Raw genomic sequence first — 18476 nt, forward strand, 5'->3', positions numbered from 1 at the left:
GTGGCCCATAGGGGTGGGCAGTTGGAGCCGGTCACTGTGGTTAGGAGCAGGGGACTAGATGTACACTTCACAAGATAGAGACGTGTGGAAACACAGTGCTGAGTGACACAAATGCCAAACAGAACGAGGGCCTCAGTACATGACTGTGTATTTAAATTAAAATTACACACCACCCAGACACGCAGTACTAGGGAGTGCTCGTGAATGCACACACACACAATGATATAAATAAATTACCCTGGAGCAGCTGTTTGTGTAGGGAGGAGAGCGAGGATAGAGATGAAGTGGAAAAGCATGGAGAGGAAGAGAGCAGCGACTTTATGCAGACCCTTACAGGGTGACAGTGTTTCATAGGCTGAGGGCTGTGATCAACTCTGTGCAGATTCCCAAAAGCCAAGAACGAACGAATGAATGTGCCTCCATGACTCTCCTGCCAGATACCCTCTAGTGGCTTCTATTTCTAGGAAATAAAATTCAAATTCCATCAGGTTTTTACAAGATCTGCCCTGCTTACCTCTCTGACCACTGTCCTCCCTCACTGAGCTTTGGCTCTGCCAGCCTTCTTTGTTAAATCTGCCAAGTATCCCTCCTGCCCCAAGGCCTTCACCACCTCTGCCTGGCTTGTCTTTTCTGGTGATCTTCTCTTGACAATTCCTTCTTATTATTTAAATCTCACAGGAAATTTTGCTCTGACCTGCCATATCTGTCATCTCCTTCAGTCACTCACTAGCTGAGGACTATATTTCAAGTCTCTGCAAAGCACAGGCTACGCTTTTCTACTTCCTTAGGCATCTACTTATTTGTTGGCTGCCTATCTCTTCCACCGGAAGGGAGGCCCCAAGAGAGCATATCTGTCTTCTGTATAGGGTCCGCACATGGTGGGTGTGTCACAGATTTCTGTTGAATGGTTTCATTCATTTATTGAATGAAGGAAGAGGCCAGGCCAGGAAAGTGTGCATCCATTTTCACAACTCAGTGAGAAAGCAAATAGCATGTCAAAATCTGACCCCTTGCAACCAGGGTTTCTTAGCCAACCACACTGGTAATGCTTGGGACAGGATGTATCTTTGTTGTGAGGGGCCGTCATTTATATTGTAAGATGTTTAGCACCCTGCCTGGTCTCTATCTAGTAGATATTAGTAATTCTCCCCTAGTTGTGATAGCCAAAAATGTCTCCAGACATTGCCATATGTCCCCTGGGGGGCACCGCAGATGACAACTACTTCCTTAGACCAGCTCTTGGGACTGGGATGGTGTCTCTGCTCTGGCTCTTTAAAGGCAGCAGGCCCTGGCTTGCATCCTGCCACATCTAACACCTATAGCATCACCACCTTTGTGAGAAAGACCCCGGCCCAGGCTTGGCCAATCAGAGTACCCTCTTCCCTGATCAGCAGTATAATTTGAGTTTGGCAAGCACTTCCAGTCCCACAACCTATGGGCTGCCACCCAGAGGTTTAGTGGGAACTATGTTTCAGCTGCAGTCCTTCAGCCATCTATGGCATGGGCACCTGTGGCTTGACCAAGTTGGAGGTGGCCTAGAGAGGCCAGGCTGGGCCTGCTCACCTTCTCCAGTTAGTGCAGACTGATGAATGAGTGGTTCTCGGCGGATACCGGATCCAGGTTTGCAGTACACTCCAGGAGGAGGACGAGAAGGGTTTCCCTCAGAGCAGACCTGGATGGGAGGGCAAGGGGTGGCCTCTAATACTGCCTCTCCTTCCGGTGCCTTTATCAGCCTGTGCTATGCTCCTCTGAACTGGTCAGCCCCAGCATGTCCAGGTTACTGGCAGGAGCCTGGATAACCCAGGGTTCCAGTCACACCAGCCAGGAAGGCCCATGAGGCTGGAGCGTACCCAGTCTCTGGCTGCTCTGTCTGCGGAACTAGAAGCCTTTCTCCCAGAGCCTTTCCTAGGGCTAGGCGAGGCTCTTGTTTGCAATTTAAATGTGGCCTCATTTATGGAAGAATCCCTGCTCCTCCGAAAAGCCTTGGGCTCAACCTCCCTAGCAGCCCGGGCCTCAGCCAGGAGAAGAAATGGATCTAAAAGGCCTTTCTCCTGCTAATTGTAGCAATTAGCATTAGAGAATGGGGACTCGATGGGGGGCCAGCGCCTGGCAAAACAAGCTTATTCCCAGCTTAGGCCCAGGCCCAGCTCCACACACTGCTGCTGGGCCATACTCGGCCCCCACCCAGGGTCTGGCTGGCTTCAGGGCAGGGAGAGAGGGCCCAGGCCTGCGGGTGCTAAGAGCAGTTGTGGAGGGCGTGCATCTGAGATGTTAAGACTGGTAGCTGTACAGGTAGCCCTGGGCTATGACTTGTGGTCCTCTCAGAAAAGGGCCTGACTGGAACGCAGAGCCAGACCAGATATTCATGAGCGGATCATAGAGTGTAGACTGAGGGCTATCTGGTGATGTGACAGAAAGTAGTCTTGGAGCAAATGACTCTTAGAGAGTAAGGAGCCATTCCCCTGTATGGCTAACTGGAAGCCTTTCTCTCCCCCTACTCCAGAAAGGACTTCCTGTTCCTTCACTGAGTGTGCTTGCTTGTGAGGCTTCTGGAAACCAGGAGAGTTCAGTGGGCCTCATTATTGAGCGTATGGGCACCACAACCTGCTTGAGACATAGGCCATGCTACAGTTGATTTTAGCCAACTTGCTGCATCTACACAGCACAGTGCCTTCCCAGGCAGTGAATTATGTCTAACAGGCAGGGGAATGATCATTGCCTCATTTTAGGGATGCAGTCATTCAAGAAATATTTGTCAAACACTCACCAGGTACTAGACCCTGGCCCAGAGGGAGGGATTTGATAGGAGCAGGGACCTGCCTACCCTCTGAGGCTTTGTGGACAAAGGGGAGAAAGACTAACTAATGTTGAGGGACCGTTTGCACCCTGAGGGGAGTGCTGAGGCCTGGGAGCACAGAAGGTGTATAGCAGGAACCCACTGGAACTAGCCTGGGGTCTGAGAAACTCCCTTGGGGAAAGTGGCAGGGGCAGGCCAAGGGCCCTCTGGTGGTAGGGAGCCCGTGAGCACCTGGGATGGAAAGAAGCCAAGCATCTGAACTACCAGAAAGGCAGCTGCAGGATTAAGCAAGACCCACAGGTCTCTAAACTTTGAAAGGATTTCTTTCCACTGAGTAGATAATTGATTGGAATGGGGCAGGGGATGTGAGAATGCCAATTAGGAGGTGCCTGCAGTACAGAGAAATGGTAGCCTATTAGGGCAGTGGCAATAGGGATGGAGGGAAGCAGGGAATCTCTAGAACTATGGATGGGTGAAGTAAGCCTGGCTTGGTGATGGGCTTGATGCAGGTGGTGAGGAAGCGGGTGTATCGGAAATGACCCCAGAACTTCTGGCTTGTGCCACTGAAAGGATGGCTGACAGACAGGGGCCTTCAGTAGAGTGGGCTATAAAATGATGGATGCTATGGAGAGGAGGTGGGGGCAGGTGACTGGAATGTGGGTCTGGCTGGGTTGGAGAGACATTTGGGGGGTCAAGGCCTCACAGGTGGTCTGGAAGCCCTTGGTGCTGAGGGAACAGCTTAGGTAAATGGTTTGCATAGAGAAAGGCACTGGCATTTAGTGGCCACGCCAGAAGGGAAAACCCGCCAAAGAGACTGAGGATAGAGCCAGAGAGATGGCAAGAAAGCCAGGAGAACTGGAGGGATGGAAAAGAGGACCTAGGGGTCATGGTCCTGGCAGAGGTCACATTAGATCCAGTGCTTGTGATTCTCTGATTGCTGGCAATGGATGGCCACTGGCCTGCAAATGGCCCTAGTGGAATGTCCCCTGCCTGTGTGGCTCCTTGTGGGCTGCCTTTCCCTGGACAGATGGGGAGAGACCCCTTCCCCACCTGGTTGTCTGTTTCACCCTTGGAACTGTGGCGGTAAAGAGGACCTCCCCACAGTATGTGCAGGGAACAAGCTGGGTTGACTCCCTCAGGGAGGCCTCGTCCTTGCTGAGGTATTTCATAACCTCAGAAGGATAGAGAAATCCCCCCAACTTTAATGCACAGCCAAGCAAGCTGAAAAATGGCCTTGAATAGGCTGAGATGAAAAAACAAAGAGGCTGTCAACATCAGAGACTCAGTGGGGGCAGGGAGCTTCAGTGGACTCCCCACAGACAGCAGTTCCTGGGCTTCTATGCCCAGACCCAGAGGCCTGAGCCAAAGATGTCAGGATGGGTGGTCACTGTAAGGGCAGTGGATTGCAGCTCTGAGGCGAGAGATCATCTTTTTCTTGTCATCTCTCCTTCCTGATTAGTGGCTCAAACAGCCTTCCGGGACTCAAGGGGTTAACTGCAGATCCTCTAACTCCTCCACTTGCTAATTTTTAAACACAGCTGAGCTCTGAGCACCCCTCCCAAGGCTGTGAGAGGCCAGAGGCCAGCACAGACTCTGCACCAGGTCTGCACAGCCTCCACCCCTACTGTTGTCAGGAATCTGCAGGCATCTAGAACAAAGGTGCCTCCATTATTTCCCTCACCCAGCATATCCTGATACCTGAGCCAAGACTTCACCCAGAGCTTTTGCCCACTTCATTGATGGTCTGGTGGGCTTTTGTTGACACATACCCGTGACTCCCAAATGAAACTTTAAGGTTGGCTTAAAGCAGCTGGGACCTACCTACACATGACAAAACCCAGATGGAAACAGTGGCTTACACTCCTGTGTCCCTAAAGATACCTGCTCCTAACAGTGGGAATGCCAAAGCCTGGAAGCTGGAAGTCAAGGAGACAGGGAGCTCCCTCCTGCTGACCCCCTGCCAGGCCACATCCACCTAAGGGATTTGGGATCATACTCCATCTTCAACCACTGGGATCAAATGGAAAACCCTCAGGAATTCTGAGAGACAGCCCCTATACCTATGTGCGCTGACACACATACACTGACAAATACGCATTCTGACACATGTATGAACATGTACATACATGCGCCCCACTCCCTGCCAGGAGGTGGGTTCTGTCCCATCTTTGACATGTTACTTCTTGTCCTTCCCTAAGCCCAGTGGCACTTTCTTTGTGATAGGTGCTGAGACCCCCCCGACTGGGCCCAGTTGCTGTTCCCAGGACCCAGCCTCTGCTCTTATCTTACCCAACTCTAGCTCCCAGGACCCCAGCTTTTCGCAGGGAGAGAGATAGTTCTTTTGGCCTGGCACATGTTCCATGCCAAGTAGTTGAAACAGCAGCTGCAGGGCAGCCTCAGACTTGACATCATTTAATCCTTGTGACAATCCTACAGGGAGGAAGACACTACACATATGTGCAGATGCAGCAAAGAGCAGCTCAGCCACATGGAATGACTTGCTTGAGGTCACCGGACACTTGACACAACAGAGTTTAGCCCAGTCTCTGGAGAGACCAGCCTTCCACATCCTGTCATGCTGGGGAGGGCTGCCAGCTTTTGTCCCTGCTCCCCCAGTTCTAACCCCGGAAGAGTGATTGTCCCTGCTGTGCCTTCAGCCCAGACAGAAGCAGGCTAGAAGAGGGGAGGAGAGGCAGGGCTGGCCCTTGGAAGGCTCACCTTCCTCACCAGTTCTCTGCTTGGGCAAAGGTCTTCCAAGCAGCCAGGCTCTGAGGCTAGTCACTGTCACCGTTGGGTGAGGCAGCCTGGGAGTACCAGAATTTGGAGCAGTTGGGAACCTTCCCCAGGGAAGGGGCTGGACAGGCAGGGGTGGGTGCTCAGTGGCAGGCCACAACCAGGCACCTGGGAGGGCCAAGCACCACGTTGAGAACGCAGTGCTTCCCTTCCCCTCCTAGGCTGCTCAGGAACCCATCAGCTTCCTGTAAACAAATGAGACCAAGCCCCTACAGCTACTCACTCTGCCCTGGCCCTTTCAGGAGGCTATGTGACCTCTGCACCTGCTGGCTTGTTTTGTTCCTAAAATACCTGGATGCTTGAGAATCTAGAAGACACCACTGCTAACAGATTTCCACATCGTTCATTCTGTTCTTCCTGTGCAAGCTTCATGCTGGGACAGGGACCATAAAACAAGGTGACCCAAAACTTTCAGCAGAATGCAGGTAGGTAGAGCAGAGGTCTCTGGGAGTGTCATTCCAAGGCAGTGTCTTCCTCCTCCCCTATGCTCCCCATTTCCCAAGAGTGGGCTTCTTCCACCCCACTCAGGCACCTCTTCCCAAGGCTGACCTGAAGGCCTCAAGCTCTGCAGATAGGGGCAGTCCTGAGGTGGCATTGAGTCTTAGGGTTGGAGTGGGAGATATCTGTGCAAAGGCTGATAGGAACGTCCTCCAAGGGCTGGCTTCAAAGCTTGGCCTAAACCACTGCCTCAAAGTCTGAGCTGTTTGCACAGAAAAGGAGGAGGGGCAGGCCCTTGAGCCACCTGTAGCTCTCCTTAGGGTCTCAGGCTTTCACACCAGGGCAGGCCTTGGGCCAGACTACCCAACTTCCAGGCCGGATGTGCCACCGGGGAGGAGGAGGTAACTGCCCCTCAAAACCCTGAACCCAGGACTCCAGGATTCCAACCCAGGGACCTGCAGTCTCCCCTGCTCTCCAGATCAGACCCCTACTCTCAGAGCCATAGGCCCAGTGGGGGACAGCCTGTGAGAGAGGCCTGGGCCCTAGCCCCACCTTAGCTTCCAACCTGACCTTGCTGCATGACCTCTGGCCCAGCCCTCTCCACCTGAAGTGCCATCTCTCTTTGTGGGGTGGGCTGGGTGGGCCAGGTGGGCTGCGTGTGGGGGAGGGCAAGTATATAGGTGTGGTATAGGTGGAAACTGCTGCAGTACCCAGCAGCAGCTCAGAGCCAGGCCACTCAATTTGTATGCCAGCCCCAGCTGGGCCTAGGCACGTGGTGTGTGGAAATGAACAAAGCAGGCAGCTCTAGGGTTAGGAGGCAGGTCCAGAGCTCACCCAGGTGCAGCACAAGATGAGTGCCTGGCCTCAGTGAGTGAGCACTGGCTGCTATGCGGCTGTGGTGTGGAACCTTGACACCAGGGCCACTGGCCTGGCTGTGTGACCTCTACCTCATCACCCAGAGCAGGGCAACCAGAGGCAGAGCCTCAGCATGGTGTTCTCCTGTGAAATAGTGATGGCACAGGCAGGGACTGGGGCCCAGTGCCTACACGGAGGATCAGCAAAAGATGGCAGTTATTGAAATCTCTACGGGGAAGTTCCCCCGACACGAGAGGAAGACCCCCATGGAAGCTGCGTGTGTGACGTGCTTAGATTTTCCGGAGTCTTCATTTTCCTTGTCTAAACAGAGGTCATGGCGCCTCCCTCTCAGATCAAACAGCCCTGTATGAGTGGCTACAACGTTTGGTGGGCTCAGGGCAGCCCCTCCTGCCCCCTTGCTTGGGAGCTGTCTGCAGAGGCCTGGGGAGCTGCGTGGGGTCTTTCTACCTCACCTGTCTCCCCACCCCCACCAGGTCCCCTGCCTGACTCCAGCATACCCAGGCCCTAGAAGCACCAACTCCACGGCTGCAGCTGAGTGGAGTGTGTGCCTGCCCAAGCCTAGAGGGGTGCTGACCCCTCCCTCGCACAAGGAGACATCAAAGGGAAGCAGGAAGCAGCGGCCTGGCTGACCCACAGCGGGTGGGAGAAGTGCAGCCTCACAACTGCTGGGGATTTTCCATCCCACCAGGATTTCCGCGGGACACCCCAAGTCCAGCCTTTGAGGCTCCTCAGGAACCAGAGTTTGGCCTGGAGCCATTTGGGGTAGAGGAGGGGGGCCAGGCTGGGTGGCTTAGGGGTATGGTTAGGCCTGCTAGGGGGCTCCTCTTCTCAGTCTCCCCATGATTTGCTGGTTACTGGCTTGAAATCTGGGCCCAGACCCATTCCAACACTGAACCCTGAGCTCCCTGAGACCTGGCTGGCAAGGACAGGTCCCAATTTTTACAGGGGCCTGAGAGGAATAGAGAAGGGATCTCTGCCCCTTCCCTTCTCAGTCACACCTCCTTGACAGGGGGTCATCAGAGTGGGCTGTGGTAGGTGCACCAGAGAAGCGACCATACAGAGGAGGCTGGTCGCAAATCCTAGGGTGCCTGGGAAGGCCCTATTGAAATGCTGCAGCAGCTCCTGTGCAGGCAGGGATCTGTATGGACAGCTGGCTGGACACAGGTGCCTACTGACCTCCCAGATCCTTCAGCAGAGCTCAGCCCTGAGTGACAGCCCAAGGCAGACCTGGCTACCTCAGCCTCTGGCTCACAGCCCTCAGCCAGAGCCCTGAGAGGCCTGGGATCTCAAAGCTGCAAGGTGGGAGGCCAGAGGAGAGAAGCCCGGAGCTGGTAGTGATGCTGGCTGAGTGAAAATTGCACATGTCCCAACACTGTGATGCTCCCTATCCAGCCTGGGCTTTTGGCAGACTTCTGTGCTTTGTGGAGGAAGCTGGCTCAGATTCCTCCCCTCCCTGTGCAGTTTGTGTGTCAAGGTGTACTTGTCACACCCAACTCAGGATATCTTGCATCACTTTGTGGGTCCCTGTCCCCCAGAGCTGGGACTGCTGAGTTTTAGCCCTAAGCTCTTGCTCCCGTCTTAGCAAGTCAGGGCCCAGTATTGCCCTTGCCTTTGCATCAGGATGGTAAGCTGGGCATGCTGTGCATCACAGACCTGCATGGACCTGGATTGGGTTGCCTCTATCTTCAGGCTGGTCACTGGGCAGACACAAACCAGGGCCTCTCGCCAGAGGGGACAATGGCTCTGAGTTACTTTTGCTGCTCTTTAGGGGTGAGCAGGGGCTGCTTGTGCATCATAGTGCATCACAGGGGATGCACATTTACAGTTGAAAGCTACTGATCCTGGGTAGAAGTGGGGCCGAGTAGGACTTCCCAGCCTTGAACATGGGTTTGTCATCCAACTGGGACCCACATTTGATCCAGCAACCATGCTCTGTGCAGCCTGGGCCTGAGGGCAGCCATGCTCATGTGAAAAGTGCTAGTAGCCAAGCTGCCATTCTAGTCACCACAGCTGTCTTTGCAGGAGCACATTGCCTAGGGCTGGGAGCTGTCATTTCCGTGACAGGAGTGAGACTCAACACTGGGTGAGGGTGGGGGTATCTGTTGGGAATTATTTCAAAACAATTGTGGAAACTTGGCAGTGGAGGGGCTCTGGGCGTAGGTATCCACAATATCCTAGTCAGGGGTTGGGGTACCCTGGCTCTGCTGATAAGCCCAAGTGAGCATACTCCTCCCCCGGCTTGGAACAAGTGGGACGGGCCAGGTGACACTCAATGTGGTCTGTGGTCTGGCCTCCCAAGCCAGTGGCATTACTGGGGTGGCAGACATTTGCTGTGTGCTATCCCAAGGCCTGAAGGTCACACAGCTAGGTTGGAGCAGGGTTTTGGGCAGGATGAGTAGGCATTGCTGTGCTCTCAGAAAGGTGAAGCAAACCCCAGAAGCAAGGGGGCGAGACAGGGCAAAGGCCTACACTTTGCCATCAACTCAGGCCTACTCAATGCTGGCCCTGTCCCTCCCCTGCCCCTGCCCTATCACATGGTGCAAGCTGGTGGGGCTTAGAGTGAGCCCCCCTGACTCTCCTTGGTGTGGAGACTGAGGCCCAGAGTATACAGGCCTCACCCATGTGACCCAGCAGGAGGATGGGAGAGTGGGCCCAGAACTTGGTCAGGCTCATCCATGGAGAACAAGTTCTTCCCTAGTCTAGTTGTGGTCTGAGTCCTGGGTGAAGCCGGAGGCAGCCTGGGAAATAGGCTTGTTCTAGTAGGAATCGCATTCTCAGGAATGCTGACTGTGCGGGGCCCTTTCTCACTGCCACCTGGGAGGATGCCTGCCTGCTGTTCATTTGGGTGGACTGTCAGAGCACCCTCCCTGGGGTCCCAGACCAAAGGCCTGAAGTCCACATGGGGCCCCTGAACTTCTGGTACCTGTGTGGGCTTGTCCCCTCAACCCTGAGTGGAATGGCAGCAGCCAGCTGCAACCCTCCTAGCTTCCTGTCACGTGCTGTATGGAAGGGCCAAGAGCTGTAATCATCTGCAGATCCTCCCACTGCACCTGTAGGACTAGCGTCTTCTGTCTGGATGTGAGCAACTTGCTGGTGGCCTGTGAGATGGGAGTTGCACTGGGCTTCTGGATAAGGGCTTCTTGTTCAGGTGACAATTCTATGTGAAGGAGACCCATGGACACACATCTATCCCCTGCCCATGTACCAGGCAGAGATGGTACCTGCCCATGTACCCTCCATGACATGGCTGGGTCCCTGAAACATCAGACAGATCGATACTCTGTGTGCATGTTTGTGGGCAAGACACAGTGGCATGTGTGCCATGGAGTTTGGTGATGGGAGGACTGAAGTAGTGCCTCTGTGTGAGCTGTGCCAGCCATCCCCATGAAGGGGGCATTCCATGCAGATGGGGATCCTCTCCAGGCAGCTTCTTCCACACCTGATTAGCTCTGGCCATCAGACCCCCTGTGCCAAAAGGGGCCCTTCCCTGGAATCTGTAATTCTCACAGGCTGTCCCATACATTTTAAATCCAGGAAATGTGCTCACCCATGAGACAGGGATGGCAAGAAGATATGAATGAAAAGCAGCCAGTCCGTAAAATTGGAAGCCATTTCACTCCTTACCAGGTACAAAGATAACATGCTGCATGGATCAGGGACACAAACTTACCTACCTCATGATGTAGTGAAAGAATCTGTAAAACTTTTGTCTCAGCATACTCCCTGGAGGAAGCCAATCACAGGAGGCCTTGACTAGGAGACCTCAAGCCTTGGCATGTGCCCAGACCAGTGGGGAGGGAATGCTGGGAGGCAGTCCTCCCTTACCCCTTTTCTCCCAGGCAGACCTGCCCTGGGTTCTCTCCAGGCCCCTCTGCCCAAGCAAGTGCTCAGTTGGCTACTAGCTCCCTGCAAGTCCAACAAGCCTTCCTTTCCTGTTCCTTCTTCAAGGAAGGCTTAGCCTCAACTCCAGGGCCACAGACAAAGGACAGTCACTCTCCTCTGCCACAAAGTCATTTATGGGACATGGAGAAAGCATCAAATATATTGCTTTTCCAACACCTAACAGTGGAATAGGAGGAATAGAAGGGGAACTCAGCCAGAAAGTTCTGGAGCATAGTCTTTTTGCCAAAAGAACATGTTTTCAAATGAAAGAGGTGGTGCTGGGGCACTGAGGAATCAGGGTGATGGACCCCACTGGAGCTCGTCTCATGCTGGCAGCAAGTCCCAGGCCTCAAACACATACCTGGGCCACCTCAGGAGAGAGACTGCAGGGAAGAAATGAGTTGCAGTGTTCCAGCCTAACCAACTCCCCTTTTGTTAATCCAATCCCAGAAGGTACTGGGTAGGGTCAGTTAACAGACAGCTGCCTGTCTCCTGGCAGAGTCTGACCAAGCCCCAGTGGGCGCTTCTCTTCCTAAGTCCTCTGGTGTACCCCATTCTTCAAGGGAAACAGTCCCCTTAAGAATCCATGTGAAAGGGTTCTGAAATTGCTGTACCAGTTAATGAATTATTTACTCTAAACAATGTCTTGATAAAGGGGGAGGATGAAGTTAGCTGATGTTGACTAAGGAGAGACAGAGTTGCCAAGGAAATTCTTCTAAATGAAAAAAAAAAGTAAAAGCAGTCAGCCAGTTTTGTCTGACTATGAAACGTGTCATAGAGCAGGCACCTTTGGCCATCTTTTGCATTTATGATTTGGAAGAGAGATGTAGCAGTGAGTGTGGGGCCAGGGAGGGGAATCCAGCAAAGCTGTTCTGCGAGCTAGCGGCTGGGATTTTGGGGTATAGAGTAAGAGCAGCTAGCCTTAGAGGCCCATGTCATCTGGGCTGCCTCAGAGCTAAAGCTAGGTAACCAGAGGGAGTAAGGAAAGGCCTGAGTCCCAGGCTAGGCTTTTCACAGTTGTATTGAGATAGGAAATAAGGGATGTTCCTTGTAGCAGATGCAGGGCCCAGTTGGCTAGAGTAGTATTTGAAATGAGTTGGCATTTCAGGGCAGTGTTTGTGATGCCAGTCAGTAGGTAGGGGCTTCTACCTCTTTTTTAAGCTTTGCTCTATGTTACAATCTCTACTTCTTCTCAGAAGTTTGAAATGTTTACTCTGAACTAAGCTCTATGCTTTAACAAGTTATGTTTTAAAAGGAAAACTGTCATTGATGGAATCATATGTAATTCCTACATTTTTCCAGTTATCCATTCCTAGGGAAAGCTTAGCCATTGGACAAACCACCCAGAATCCCAGGAACCTGCATTTGCAGACAGCAGTGGCAGGCACAGTGGCCTAGTGTTGGGCGGGGGAAACCTGGCCTCTATGTGTCTGGTTTTGCAAACTAAAACGCCATTGCCCATACTCAGGCTGACAGGTTCTGGAGGTGCCATGGACTCCTGCTCTGTATCTCACCTCTAGTTCCATCACAATGCATGAGCTGTCAGTAGGAGCCTTTTAATGCAGATGCTAATACCCATTCCTAATGCTAGCCCATTCCCACACCTCCTGAGTTGGTGCAATATATCCTGGGAACAAGAAAATCTGAAGGCTCCTGGTCCTCAGGCTAGCAAGAGCCTTGTCTGTAAGAAGTGGGAGAAGGTCATCTCTCTCAGGAGGCAGAACTAAGGCTGCACAGCACAAGGGAGATGTCTGAATGCACAGTCTGGGTGGCAGAAGGACTCCTGTCCTTTCTTCCACACAGACCTGAGCACCTCTCCAGGTGCCACCGTTTTCTGTCTGGGAACATCTGCTATCCCCAATCCTCAGTTTCCTGGTCTACAAAACTGAGATGGTCTCTTCTATACAAGGCCCCAGAAGGATCACTGCAAGTCACTGCATTTCACGGTGCCCAGATTTCCCTGCATTTCTAGAATGTCAACAGAGATGAGTGGGCTCAAAGGAAAGAGATTCCTTATGACTAGAGATAATTCAGGTCGACTTTGGACGCCAGCTTCTATGGACAATAGCATGTGAACATGAGCCCTGGGAAAGCAGGGATGACTGAGCCTGAAGAAGAGCTCTCAAGCCTTACACTCTCCAGACCAGCTTTGGGTTGCCTGAACCCCAGCATAGCCTTATGGAACCCCTGCCTGGGTCCTAGCACATGGTTTGACCTGGGCACAAGTACTCACTCACTCACTCATCAAACATTCACTGAGGGTCCGTGACAGGCTCCATATGGATTAAGCACTGAAGATAAAACACTGAACAGAAACAGCCAGCCTATACCCTCATGATCCTTGAATGTGATCGAAGGAGCCAGCCAGTAAACCCTTTACCACAAATAAACACACAGTTACACATTAAGAATGGGAGGGGAGGTATGTGATTTTTTACAGCCCAGTCTTAAGCGTTAGAAATCGGCTCCTCTGAGGAAGGGACATTTCAGCTAAGAACCACAGGATAAGACAGTCCTAGCCTGGGGAAGGGGAGAGAAGGTCAGGAGAGAGCTTGATATGTTTAATACTGAAAGAATATTTGATGAGCTGGGACATCTCCTGCAGATCCACGGCTCCCTAGCTTTGTGACCCTGGGCCCTAGACTTAATCCCTCAACCCTGAGGAGATTATCTATAAAATAGGAATGATAATATTCTTGTGTTAAAAGCTGCTGTGAGGATTAGTGAAATGATGTCTATATTTGCCTGGCAAACAGGAAGTGTAAGTAGTAGTATCATTTGAAGATTATTCTTCAGCCTAAACGTGTGTTCATTATGGCCGGCGTGTTTTCTCCCCACCTAGATGGTAGTGCTGGGCCTCCTTTGGAGTACCTTGATGCTTGAGGAGCATGGATGATATGACCATAACCTGAGAAAGCAGGGACTGTACCCATTCTGGTCCTCCCAGGTCCCATGGCCCCCACAGGGCCCTGGTGTGTGATCAGTGCCCACAATACTGAATAGAGGAGCAGACACATGGGAAGCAACGGCAGTTGCCTGGTCTTTAAGGGTGAGGGAGCACCTTCTCCTGAGAGAGGGAGAGATAGGTTGGGGGAGGTTGGGTGGGGGTGGGGAGAGCGAGCAAGCTAGAAACTTCCTGAAAAGGGAAGTTACTCTAGAAAAGGGTAAGTTCCTTCCAGGCATCATGGGCTGGCTTAACCTGGACCAGTTTGACTTTACTAAGTCCCATTTCTCATCTAGGGAGCCTGAGGCCATTAAGATTATCTGGTCCCAAAATCCCCTGGAGCTGTCACAGGGATCCCCATTCTTTGCCTTTAGTCACCCCAGCCCCAAGAGCCATCCTCCACATGGAGTGAGCAGGGAGCTACAAGGAAAAGATGGTCACAGTTGGAGAGAGACAGAGAGAACCAGGTGGGCTGGTAGGACAGGAAGATACAGGGAGAAAGTGAAGCTCTCTCCTGGGGAGGCAGGAATACTCTCCTGCTTCCTTCTACCCGGCCTCCTTCTACCCACTCTTCATAGAACACAAACACTATAAAGATGACTTTTTCCAAACCCTCTTAGCATTCAGAAGTAGAATTGCTATGTAAGAATTTTTTCATAGGTGCTTTTTTGCGGGGGCATCTATTTAAAAAATAACCACATCATTAGTGAAATCTTCCAAAGTCTCTTTTTGGAGCCCAAATTTCACTAATGTCCACATATGAGGAGGCTTTCATAATAAAAGAACACATACCTATTTCACCTATGATGGTCAGTGCAATCTTGAAAACACTAGTAAATGGGGTCCATCAGCTTTAAAAATACAAACCCAAATTGGGTCATACCAAAATGCAAGGATACACACAATAACCTGGGTGAATCTTCAGTGAAAAGAGCCGATCCCAAAAAGGTGATTTGCTATGTGGTTCCATTTATATAATATTCTTGGAATGGTAAAGAAATGAAGAATAGGTTAGTAGTTGTAAGGGGCTAAGGACAGGGTAGGGTGGGAGGGAATTGGGGGTGGCTATAAAAGGGGGACATGAGGGATTCTTGAAGAGTTAGAAATGTCCTGTAGTGAGACTATCAATGCGATATCCTGGTCAGAATATTGTACTACAGTTTTGCAAGATGTTACTATCGGGGGAGACTAGGTAAAGGAGTACGTAAAATTTCTCTGTGTTGTTTCTTAGAACTGCATGAGAAATCTACAATTATCTCAAAATAAAAATTTATTTAAAAAATCCCCAAATTTAAAAAAATCAGTAGTCCTCCTAAAAATACCCAGAAATGAATTTTAGAATGTCCAAAATCCATACAAAGATCAAAAAAATATGGAAGGATGTTGCAATGGATTTGAACATGTGGGTAAACTGCTTCTATTTGTGGCTGGAAAGACTTTTTTTTGAGGGGGGGAAGGCAATTCTTCATAAGTTAATCTAAATTGAACGAAGTTTCAATAACAAATGCCAATGGGATATGGATATACACACAGATAACTTTTTTTTTTTTTTTTTTTTTTTTTTGAGACGGAGTCTTGCTCTGTCGCCCAGGCTGGAGTGCAGTGGCGCAATCTCGGCTCACTGCAAGCTCTGCCTCCCGGGTTCACGCCATTCTCCTGCCTCAGCCTCTCCGAGTAGCTGGGACTACAGGCGTCCGCCACCACGCCTGGCTAATTTTTTGTATTTTTTTAGTAGAGACGGGGTTTCACTGTGGTCTCGATCTCCTGACCTCGTGATCTGCCCGCCTTGGCCTCCCAAAGTGCTGGGATTACAAGCGTGAGCCACCGCGCCCGGCCTTTTTTTTTTTTTTTAATTAGGCAAGCTGAGGCCAGGTACGGTGGCTCATGCCCGTAGTCCCAGCACTTTGGGAGGCTGAGGCAGGCAGATCACTTGAGGTCAGGAGTTTGAGACCAGCCTGGCCAACATGGTGAAACCCTGTCTCTAATAAAAAAAAATTAGCCCATCATGGTGGCAGATGTCTGTAGTCCCAGCTCCTAGGGAGGCTAAGGCAGGAGAATTGCTTGAACCCGGGAGGCAGAGGTTGCGGTAAGCCGAGATTGCACCACTGCACTCCCGCCTAGGTGACAGAGTGAGACTCTGCCTCAAAAAAAAAATAAAATAAATAAAATAAAAAAATAAATTAGGCGCGCTAGTTCTAAGTTTATATGGAAAAAAACGCATGTCCTGTAAAATTCAGAAGTAGCAGCAGTCTGGCCCCTTGTGATCCTCTAGCCCCCAACTGGCCTAACAGGCCCTAGTGTGTAGCAGGGACCGTTTTCCCATCACTGTCCACAGCATCTGGACAAGAATGCAGAGAACGGCAGATTTCAAAAAATCTAATCTGGGATCCTATGCGTCCTAAATAATCTTATGAGGATGCACTTGTATTTTTTCTGATGCTGATACTATTCATTCCAACTCGCCTCCCCATCAGCTTTGTCAGGCATTGTGAATTGCATGGTACACATGATCACAATGGATGGAATGGCCATCATGAGGTATAGCAGCAATACATTTAAGTAACACTGTGTCACCACTATAGGACAGGCACCTTTCTGCATACTTTACGTTATTAATTTGTGTAATCCTCCTAACAACCCTCTGAGGAAGGTACTCTTATGATTCCCATTGTACAGATAAAGAAACTGAGACTAAGTGACTCACTTAAGGTGTAGCAGGTAGAAAGTAGTGGAATTAGGATATGAGTTCAGACTCCAGACCCTGCTCTTAGCCCCTGTCTTTGGCTACGGATTAGTAAAGGAGAGCACAGCCAAGGGTGGGACAGGCAGCTGTAGTCCTCTGGACCAGCTTCACATGGATAGGGCTGCATTGCTACAGGTGGCCTAACTCAGACATGGAAACTGAGTTGCTGCTGCCCAACTCATGCCATGAAGCCATTTTGGCCTGTACAGCTTATAATAGCACTCTAGCTCTAGCTATGACACTTTATGGTGTTAGTGGGTTTTTTTGGTGGTTGGTATGGAGGAGGGGCTGGGCTACAAGTTTTAGATTATGTTTCTTATTGTGGGTTTTTTAAAATTTTTGAATTAGGCCTATTTGCTCTTTTGTTCTCTATTGAGTTAGCAAATTCAGTTTTTCCAAGATGCCCTGAAAGTATGATCATACATGTATACGAAATGGTCCTTGGGTCCAGCTGGCAACTCCTGTGCACCCCCGACCTGGATTCTGCCTTCCTTGAAGTGAGCCTTGGAAGAAACAAGTGCTCATGCTCCCTGACATTATTAGCTGCCAAGATGAAGCCTCAGTCCCAAACACCCCAGCTCCCTGTCTAACTCAAGAGCTAATCCTGTGTTTAAATCTTAAGAGTGTTTAGATCTTAGGCCATGCCATGAATTCCCCTCGTTGACTGCATTGTGAAAATGAGCTTCCTATTATTGGCTCTTAAGTAATGGAGATGAGGGGGAGTCCTGCTACACAGATAAGTGCATCATAAAGTTACATAATTAAAATAACTGAGCTCTGGCCTATCAACAGACCCATCAGCAAGTCCAGAATAGAGTCTAGAAATGGACACAAATTAAATGAGAGTTTGAAATATGATAAAGGTAGCAGTTGAAATTAGTAGAGAGATGATGATGTACTCAAATAAATAGTGTTGGGACAACTGGACAAACATATGGGAAACCAAATTGGATTTAATTACTATGTCAAAATCCTGATAAAGCAAGGATTTAAATGTAAAAAATGAAATAAAAAATGATAGAAGAAAACATGGAAGAATTTATTAAAACAATTTCAGGATGAGGAGGTTATTTCAAAATTTAAGGACCTCAAACCATAAAAGACTGACACAGTTGACTATATGAAATTAAAAAAATTCTGCCACCAGAAAAATATTATAGAAAAAGCCAAAACACCTAAGGAAAATTAGGATAAAATATTTTCAATGAATATGACAAAGCAAGTTTCTACAAATCAATAAGACAAGGTATTTTACAAAGTCCAAAGGGTATGAAGAAATAGTTCACAAAAAAGAAAAAAACAAATGATATTAAGCATTTGTAAAGATAAAAACCTCATTTCCAACAAAAGAAATGTAAATTAAAGCTCCAGTGTACCATTTCTCATCTACGAAATTAATGAAGATAAAAACCTGAGTATACACTTGGTAAGGGTGGGGGAAGCAAGTGCATTTGTGCAGTCAAAGTGATGTAAATGGTACAGCCCTTATCTGGCAGTATCTATCACAGTATCTATCCAGTCCTGCTGGAAATGGGGGTAAAGGGAAGATCTCTTAAAGTAAATCCACTGAAAACGGAGACCAAAATTTTACAATAGAGATATTTGATTGGGAAGTTATTTTGAAAAATAACAGTAGTTAAAATATTTTATCTCATATGTAATAACAGTTGTTAGAGTTACAATTATGTACTCATTTTAGAAAAAAGCAAATCCAGAGGGGATTTTGGTTTGTCTTTTGTAAAACATTATATGGTAACATCTGAGGGCATCTTTTATACTTGGCAGAGGATGTTGGCAGCACTTCCACAGAGAGGATCATTTTTTTGTAGAAGTATGGCATGGTTTCACTGCTTGACCAAGAGGCCACCTGCATCAATTATCATCTCCCCTGCCATCCTCTGAAATGCTTATCTAGGCATCAATCTTGGTTTCCTCTTCAACTGATTAACTGGTCTACTCTGCCCAGTCTCTGTTTGAGAAATTCTTTGATACCATTTTCTTTA

At 49.7% G+C, this 18476-nt stretch overlaps 2 protein-coding genes across 7 annotated transcripts in view; one reads left to right on the plus strand and one right to left on the minus strand.

The window, feature by feature from the left end:
- Positions 1-18476, minus strand: part of KCNQ1 (potassium voltage-gated channel subfamily Q member 1) — a 404394-nt gene that overhangs the window by 155628 nt on the left and 230290 nt on the right. The window lies entirely within an intron of this gene.
- LOC129479150 (collagen alpha-2(IV) chain-like) overlaps positions 1-18476 on the plus strand; it is a 122155-nt gene that overhangs the window by 7749 nt on the left and 95930 nt on the right. Inside the window, exon 2 of one of the 3 annotated variants that reach the window (XM_055271794.2) lies at positions 5234-6659. The exons of the other annotated variants lie outside the window; for them this stretch is intronic. The gene's annotated coding sequence lies outside the window, so the exon portion shown is untranslated. Of the gene's footprint in view, positions 1-5233; positions 6660-18476 lie in introns of those variants that run through there. 3 annotated transcript variants of the gene reach the window in all.

The sequence above is a fragment of the Symphalangus syndactylus genome, chromosome 1 (genome assembly GCF_028878055.3).
Source record: "Symphalangus syndactylus isolate Jambi chromosome 1, NHGRI_mSymSyn1-v2.1_pri, whole genome shotgun sequence".
NCBI lineage: Eukaryota > Metazoa > Chordata > Mammalia > Primates > Hylobatidae > Symphalangus > Symphalangus syndactylus.